This window comes from Lolium rigidum, chromosome 3 (genome assembly GCF_022539505.1).
Source record: "Lolium rigidum isolate FL_2022 chromosome 3, APGP_CSIRO_Lrig_0.1, whole genome shotgun sequence".
Taxonomy (NCBI): Eukaryota; Viridiplantae; Streptophyta; class Magnoliopsida; order Poales; family Poaceae; genus Lolium; species Lolium rigidum.
In genome coordinates, this window is record NC_061510.1 from 246,002,563 (window position 1) to 246,011,641 (window position 9,079).

The window sequence follows — 9,079 nt, forward strand, 5'->3', positions numbered from 1 at the left end:
CATGCTTAACTGCAAACAAGGGTCCTTCCCCTTCACATACCTTGGCCTTCCTATCTCCGACCATGCCATTACGGCCGCGGAATGGGGTCCGCTAACAGCAAAGGTTGCTAAACGGGCAGACCCGTGGACGGGCAAATTCATGTCCTCGGCGGCACGTCTAATTCTGGTGAACGCCTGCCTGTCTAGCTTGCCCTTACACGCCATGGGGGTGTGCATGCTTGGGGACGGCATCCATGAAGTCCTTCGCAAACATCGCGCGAAATTCTTTTGGGAAGCTAATGGCCCAAAGAAGAAATATCATTGGGTCAGGTGGGACGCGGTGTGTATGCCCAAGTCCATGGGGGGACTGGGCATTATGGATACCAAACTCATGAACATTTGCCTCATGGCAAAATGGGTTTGGAAAATCTTGAGTGGCGCCCAGGGCTTGTGGGTGGATATCATTCGCGGCAAATACCTGAACGGTAGAGATATCTGGGTAGACTCACACCCAAGAGGATCACAATTCTGGAACACGCTACAGAAGATCAAGCGAGTGCTCGTTTGGGGACAAAGCATCAGGTGGTGAGTGGGACGTCGACCCGGTTCTGGCACGATTGGTGGTTAGGACCGAGACCATTTCGGGATAGATTCCCAGCCCTTTTCGCCATTACGGCAGACCCAGAGGCCTCGGTGGCGCAAGCCGCGGCCACCGGGTTTTGGGACATACCCCTGCGCAGGGAACTTGGCAGGCTTGAGCACAGGGAGCTCATGGAAATCCGGAGGGAGCTCCAGACGGTGGGTCTGAGGGCCGGGCAGGATGCGATCCGGTGGTCTCTCGAACCATCTGGAGAGTTCTCCGTGCGCTCCCTATACCTCAGGTTATGCCAAGGCACGCCACGGAAACACTACGGAGTGCTTTGGAGGATCGCTGTCCCTCTCAAGATCAGGATCTTCCTCTGGCAGCTTGTGCGTAAACGCCTTCCCTCCAACGACAATATTCGTAGGAGGAGGGGGCCATCTTCGGGGAGATGTGCCCTTTGTGGAGAGATGGAGGACACGAACCACATCTTCTTCACTTGCGTCCTAGCCAAATTCTTGTGGAGTGCGGTGAGGGAATTACTGCATTGTACTTGGAACCCCACGTGTTTGGGGGACGTCTATCGGCTGCTCCAACCGTGCAGAGGCCAAACTAAACGGGTCTACTGGATTAGCTGTGCGGCGTTGTGCTGGACCATGTGGAACATTAGAAACACATTTTCCATCGAGGGGCGTTTCCCTAGTCAGCAAAATGTCTCTTTATCTACAGGTGTGGAAGCAAGTGGCTAGGAGACAGGACCGTGAGGCGGTGGAGCTGACCATTGACAGACTGCGCGAGCTCCACACTTCCTCCAGGATGCAGACATAGCATTCTTAGTTGTCATTATCTTATCGTGTATCTAGATTATGTTCATGTCTGTGTATGTGTGTTCTCCATATGTTGGGGCATATGGATGTGCTGGAACCGTGAACCATGTTATCTTTCGCATTACCGGTGTGAGTTGTATCTTGAACCTTCGGTTGTATGGTGTGGCTTCATTAATTTAAAGTCGGGCTCTGCTCGAGCCTTCAGTCTAAAAAAAGTTGTCCCACCTTGGCTACGCGTCCCTTGAGCGCACAATCGCGCGATAGAGGGCTAGGATCGCTAACCTAAAGGATGGCGACGCCAATACGGCGTTCTTCCATCATCAGTGCTCCAGCCGTCGACAGAAGAACCGCATCCACAACTTTATGGTGGGTGACCAAGTTCTCAACCAGTCCATGGAGGCCGGTGGCAGAGGAGGCTTTCGCCCACTTCGACGCCCTTCTTGGCTCGACAGCCGACCGTGATTGCACCTTAAACCTGGAGCAGCTGATCGATCCATCTACTGACCTAGCTGAGCTCGACGAGCCCGTTCACTAATGCCGAAATCTAGGCTGTTGTCAAACGCCTGCCTGCATGCAAGGCACCAAACTAGGAACTGACGGATTCACCGCTGAATTCCTTCAGGCCTGCTGGCCCTTGGCGAAGCAGGACGTGCCTGCGGTCTTCCAAGAGCTCAATGATCTCCGGGGTAGAGGATTCCACAAGCTCAACCAGCCCTTCTCACCTTGCTGCCAAAGCGCCCGGACACCAAGACTCTTGGAGATTACCGTCCCATTAGTCTGGTTCACCTCACTGTTAAGGTCGCGGCGAAGGTGTTGTCGCAGCGCTTGACTCCCAAGCTTGATTGCCTCGTCAGTAAGAACCAAAATGCGTTCATTGGAGGACGCAACCTCCATGACAACTTTGTCATCGGCCATGCACCAGCTGCACCAACTGCGTGCGTCGAGAGTGCTGCTAAAACTCGACCTCGCCAAGGCTTTCGACACCATCTCCTGGGCTTTTCTGTTTGAAGTTCTCCGGCGGTATGGGTTTGGCGCCAAGTTCTTGGACTAGCTAGCGATCTTTCTGACCTCTGCGAGTACTCGCGTTCTGCTGAACAGATGCCCCTAGGCCACCAATTTGGCATCATCGAGGACTATGACAAGGGGATCCCCTGTCGCCGCACCTGTTTGTGTTGGTGTTCAACACCCTCGGGAGGCTTATCATGCACGCCGTCAATGTCGGTATCGTGTTGCACCCAACGGAGGCCATCCCGGTGGTATCCCTATATGCCGACGACGTGGTCATGTTTTGTCACCCCACCAGGGCCGACACTGCAGCCGTCAGGTCGATCCTACACTTGTTCGGAAGAGCCTCGGGGTGGCAAGAGCTCCACGACTTTTCTCAATTGCGAGCGAGAGGACACGACGGTGATCACGACATCACTTGTCAGCCAGCTAGCCTGGAGCTACCGCTGACCTACCTGGGCATACCGCTCACGCTCCGTCGCCCTACCAGAGGGGAAGATGTAGCCATTGGTGAACAAAACCGCGGCCAACCTGGAAGTTTAGGCTTATGGACCATTCTAGGAGGCTTGTCCTTGTGAAATATGTGTTGCCAGCGATACCCCTACATCAAATTCCAGTGCTACAGCCGCCTAACTGCATTCTCAAGCTTCTAGAGAAAATTCATAGGTTTTTTTTGTGGGATGGCCGAGTGAAAGAACATGGAGCCCCCATGTGTGGTTTTGGTAATTGATGACAATCCCTATGGACTAACGGTTGCATTGAGATTCTATCTTAGGTCGTGTCCATAGCCATGTGTTGTTCTCAGGGTTGCAAGATGGAGAAGATGGAGTACAATGATGAAGACGGTGTCGAAGAGAGACGAAGACGGTGTTGAAGATGGAGAGAGATGAAGACGGCGTGAAGATGGAGAAGATGGTGGCATGTACAAGGTTGAAGAGGATGAAGACGGAGTTTGCCGACTCGAGAGAAACGTGCAAGGTTAAGGTTTGTGCTAGATAGGATAGTAGGTCGCATCATCGGAGAGAGCTCAAACCTTGCATGCATTGCATCGTGTTTCTTAGTGCTTCTTGGTTCTTATCCATGAGATAATTTAGAGCTTGTGTTCATTCTCATGACAAGCTCTAGCTCATCGGAAACGGATTCCGGATGCATCGCATGTTGCATGTGCAAGGGTGATGATTTTCCCGATATACCATATTGAGAGGTTACACCTCTATGACCATGAGAAAATCATCACTCACTCTTTTGCATGTTTTCACCTTGTGTAGTGGTAGCTCTCGTCGTCCTCTTTACGGAAAAATTGCTTTCACCTCAATCGGAGTTTCCTAGCTCGAGATATTGCCGTTTTCGTATCGCAGTTTAAAGAAAAAAAGGGAAGGGCGGTAGTACCGGTCAGGTACCGGTTTGGTCTCTGTGAGACAATGGATCTGGTCCAGTATTGACCTGGTACTGACCCATACCGCTCGAGCGGTAGTACCGCTTGTGGTACCGCTTTGGGCCGATTTTTGACTGTTTTCTGCACAGTTTTGCGCGCGAGCGGTAGTACCGCTTTGACAAACGGTAGTACCGCTCGGGCGCGAATCTGACCGTTTTTCTGCCTCCAACAGCTATATTTTGGGCCCCCTATTTATACCTCTCTTCCACCTCCGACCCAAACACTTCTTCCCCTCCATTGTTGACCTTGAGTTGTTTCTTCCTTCTCTTGATCCCCCCACTATTTCTTGCATATTTTTGGGGGAAAGGAGAGAGGAGATCTAGATCTAGAGCTTCACCAATTGAATCCCTCTCCAAGTGAGGGGATCTTGCTAGATCTAGGTCTTGGAGTTATTTGGTGTTTCTCCTAATATTTGTTCTTCCTTCCTTATTCCCCCAATAGCTTTTGTAGCTTTGTTGGAATTTGGGAGAGAAGAACTTGAGCATCTTAGTGGTGTTCTTAGCCATTGCATTAGGTGCATCGGTTTGGGTTCTCTCCGGGGCTTCGATCTCGTAGAGGGCATGTTGACCTTAGTGGTGTTGTTGCCTTAGTGGCCTTGTTGCCTTAGTGGTGTTCTTGTAGCCTTTGTGGCCTTGTAGCCTTTTGTGGCCTTGTCGTCTTTTTGGCGTGGTAGCCTTTGTGGCATTGTTGCCTTTGTGGAGTGTGTTAGCCTTTGTGGTTTTGGAGCCGGTTGTGGCGCGTTGGTGTCTTGGTGGCTTTGTTGCCGGTGTGGAGTGTTGTAGCCTCTTGTGGCCTTGTACTTGAGAGCCTCTGTGTTGTGGAGTTGCCTCAAGCTTGATACTTGGGGTTTTGCCCAAGCTTGTACGGGTTCGGTGACCACCCTCAAGGGTCCCTTAGTGGATTGAGGCTTTCCTCCTTGGAGGAAAGGCTCGAGGAGAATACGGTGGCCCTAGTGGCTCATTGGAGTGCCTCGTGCCTCTACACCGCTCCAACGGAGACGTACCACCCTTGGGTGTGAACTTCGGGATATATCGTCGTATCCTCGTGCACCGGTTACTTCTCAACCCAAGCTCCTTTACCTATGCGCTTTACACTGTGATATCTATCATGCTTGATGCTATACCTATCTTGTTATCACCTTGTTGCTCATCATGCTAGCATAGGTTGTTGGTGCTCTTAGGCAAACCCCTTGTTGATATGCTTTGAGCTAAACTAGTAAACACTTAGTAGTTTTATTCCGCCTAGTTTAGCTCTCAATTAGAAGTTTGTATACACTGCCTATTCACCCCCCCTCTAGGCGACGTCCTAGTACATTCAATTGGTATCAGAGCTAGGGCTCTCTTATCTTGTTGGGCTTCACCGCCTAGAGAGTATGACGTCAGCTAGAGGTTTTGTGCACATTTCCACCTTTACATTTGATGACACTAATTATGATGCTTGGAAATTCTACATGCTTGATTATTTTAGGGGCATGCACCCACATGTGGAGCAAATTATTGATATGGGTTTTTCTCCTCCTAAGGATCCACAGAATCCAACTTTTGAGGAGAAGAAAAACTCTTATCTAGATGCTCAAGCTACTAAAGTGATTTGCCATGTTGTGAGTCATGTAGTGATTTCCTCCATCGCGCCTTTCCGAAGTGCTCATGATTTTTGGACAAAGCTTCGAGATACATATGGTGGGTCCAAGACCATTGAGGATGATCGCACTCCTTCCACTTCACCAATGTGTGGTAAGACACAAGGTAATGGTATGGTGAGTGGTGATCAACATTGTATTGTTGATAGTGAGCTTTCTCTTGATGATTCTACATCCCTATCCCATTGCAATGTTTCATCTTTGGACTTGAACACTTGTAGCACTATAAATGCTTTACATGCTAGTGTTGGTAGTCCTTGCATATCTTCATTCCATGATGATGTGCTCGCCTTGTCTTGTTGCCATAATGAACATACTTTCCTTTCCTCTAGTATTTGTGTGACTAACAATGTAGAGGGAACCAAGGATACTATGGGCCAAGACAAGATCTTGGATGGAGCTTCAATTACTTCGTCCTCTTCATCATCTCCCACACTTGCCTTATGGCTAAGGCTTCTAAGGTATCTCCTTCCTTGGAACCCTATATATCTAGTGATGATGAGGATGATGATATGGAAGAACTTAATGTTGCTTCCTTAAACATGATGGGTGAGTTAGTATTCCATGCTCTTCATGATAAGAAATTTGCTTGCTCTAGCTTCATGAAAATCTTGGCTTTTGCCATTGAGGGCACAAAACTTATTGAGAAAATGGAAGGGCATGAGCGCGAGTATGCAAACGAGATTGCAACTCTCAGTGAAGCTCTTGAAGAACAACAAACCACCAATGAATCTCTTGAAGATACCTTTACTCTAGAGCTATCTAAAGTAAAGGAATCTCGTGATAGAGCTTTAGAGATGGCACATGTTTTTCAAATTAAAAATGATGAGCTAGTAATTGATCATGCTAAACTCCTTGAGGATTTTGAGCTTCTCAAAAATGGTTCTAGGACCATGGAGAGTGAGCTCATCAAACTCACCGAGTCACATGAGCAATTTAAGGCTCTCAGCCTAATAAACCTTGCTAAGTTGCCTTCTTCTTGTGCTATAATTGATAATGCTTGTGCTACTAACTCTACCTCTTGTGAAGCATCCATCTTGAAGGAGAATGTTGAGCTAAGGGCTCAACTTGCTTTGCTAACAAGCAATTATGAGAAATTGGAAGAAAATTATGGAAAACTTTCTAGCTCCCATGATGATCTTCTAGTCTCTCATGATTTGCTAAAGTTAGTTCATGAGGCTATCATGTCAAAGGTAAAATCTTATGAGCCTCATGTGAGTACTAGCACTACCTCTTAAAATGGTATTTTGCCATGTGCCAGTGCTTTTAGTTCACCCACTCATGCTATTGATTTATCTTGTGGTGAACTACCTTCTATGCCTTGTTGCTCTAAAAATACATGTGCTTGTGCTAGTAATTCACTCACCCATGCTATTGCTATATCTTGTGATGAATTACATACCTTGCCTTGTTGCTCTAACAATAAAGCTTCCACTTCCTCTAGTACTTGTGTTGTTACTAACCATGTAGGGGAAATCGAAGAGCTCGAGGCCCAAGTCACTTCTTTGGAGAAGGACTTGGTAAAGGGTCATGAAGGGAAGCAATCCCCCAATGACAAGAGTGGACTTGGATTCAACTCCAACGACAAGAACATGTCCACCACGCACAAGCGGAAGAAAGGCCATGGGCATGTGAAGGACCCCGCCAAGATTGTGTGCTTCAAGTGCAAGATTGAAGGGCATCATGTTAGAGCGTGCCCCTTGAAGAAGAATCCACTTGGCGAGAAGAAACAAGGGAAGCGGCCTCAAGATGGAGCTCATGGCCTACCTCAAGGCCAAGCTCAAGGTCTACCTCGACTTGAAGAAAGGCCGCTACCCAAGAAGGATCAAGCTAAGGCTCCCGTTGTGGAGAAATCAAGTGAGAAGAAGGAGAAGAGAAGAACATGCTACATATGCCGTGAGAAGGGCCACATCTTCTCCTTTTGCACTAGTGGTAACTCATCCAACCCTATCTTGATCGGTGGTGCTTATACTCTTTGCAAGGATAAGGTTGGAAATGTGTTTGCCAAATATATGGGCACTCAATGTGGTTTCTCAAAAAGAACCATTTGGGTTGCCAAGCCTATTGTGACTAACTTCTTAGGACCCAACTTGGTTGGGGACCATCAAGCCAAAATTTGATCAATAGGTACATGTGGAGGGCATGGAGGCCTGACTAGTTCATGAAGACTTGGGGGATCTTCATCATTCTCACCTCCTCAAGTCAAGTACTACTCCTTTCATCCTTTACCCATGCTCCTCTTGGCGGTAACGAGTCCTCAACTCCTTTACATTGAAAGTTACTCGCTCCCCTTTCACATGTGTTGGTTTTGTACCTTGCATGTGGTTGTGTATGTTGTGCTTCCTACTTGATTATCTTGCTTCCATGCTTATATATGTTGGGTGGCACATCATGTACAATTGTTGTTTGTTGAGCCTATTACATATTTTTGATGTCTTAGTTGTTGGCTCATGTGAGAAATTAATGGACTATCCCATTTTGGGGGAGTGATGTGCTTTGTGCGTTTCACAATCTTAAAATGTGCGACATGATGAATGAAAATTCTATAATGTTCATTAATTATCTCACTTGGTTCTTATTTGCCTCTTGCACGAAAAATGTCTTTATCACATTATGGGGGAGTATTATGCTTTGTGCATCTTACAAGCCTAGAAAATGTGAACATTTGAGGTTGTGTCACATATAATTGATATTTTAGATTATCTTGTTCCTATGTGACATGTTTGCTCAAACAAATCCCACTCTACCATATGCTTTCTTTGTTGTGAAGATAATCTTGGACATACTCACAAACTACCATATGGATATTTCCTAAATACCTCTTGTCCTTGGACAATTGGTAATAAATTGTGTGGTATTGTTCCGGATCATCCTCACACTTGGCTCATGTGCTCAATTGCTTCATTTCTTGCCAAGAATTTGTCCTTGTGGGTTAGACTCCCATATGTCTTCCTTGCTTCTTTTGGATCTCCTTATTTCACTTGAAACTTTTTAGTGTTTTGATAAACAATGGTTGAGCGATGATCTCGCATTTGTGCATTTTGGATTCAAATGCAAAATCCTAAATAGTGCGCTAATCTTGGGGGAGCTCTCCTATGTTTGCTAGAACACTTCCTTGTTTCAAGAACTTGACCTTGGAAGACAAACCTTTTCTTTCGGTACTTTTGTGCCATCATGAAAAGCGTTGAGGGTTTGGTTTATTTGGAACCTTGCTTTCTTTGGGAGTTGGTTATCTCATTACTTGATATTTGGTTTTACTTTCCTAAAGTGAGATAAGTTCTTGAGCATGCTTGTTTTGGATATCTTCTTGCTCATCGTGTTTAGTTCATTTGTTGAACTTGGGGTCAATCTTGTGTTGATTTGATTCTTGGATATGGGTTGGACAACCTTTTGTCTTGTCACACCTTTGTGTGCCATCATGTTGTATTTTGTGTTTTGTCCAAGTCATATCTCCATTTGGTTCTTGAAAGCCTTGCATGCATATTTACTTCATGTATATCTTATGGCATGCTTTCTTTCGTTGATCAAATGCATAGGGAAAACTCCACCATAATCCTAAATCGGTTAAGATGTGCACGAAATTCAAATTCATATCCATATGCACATATTTATGT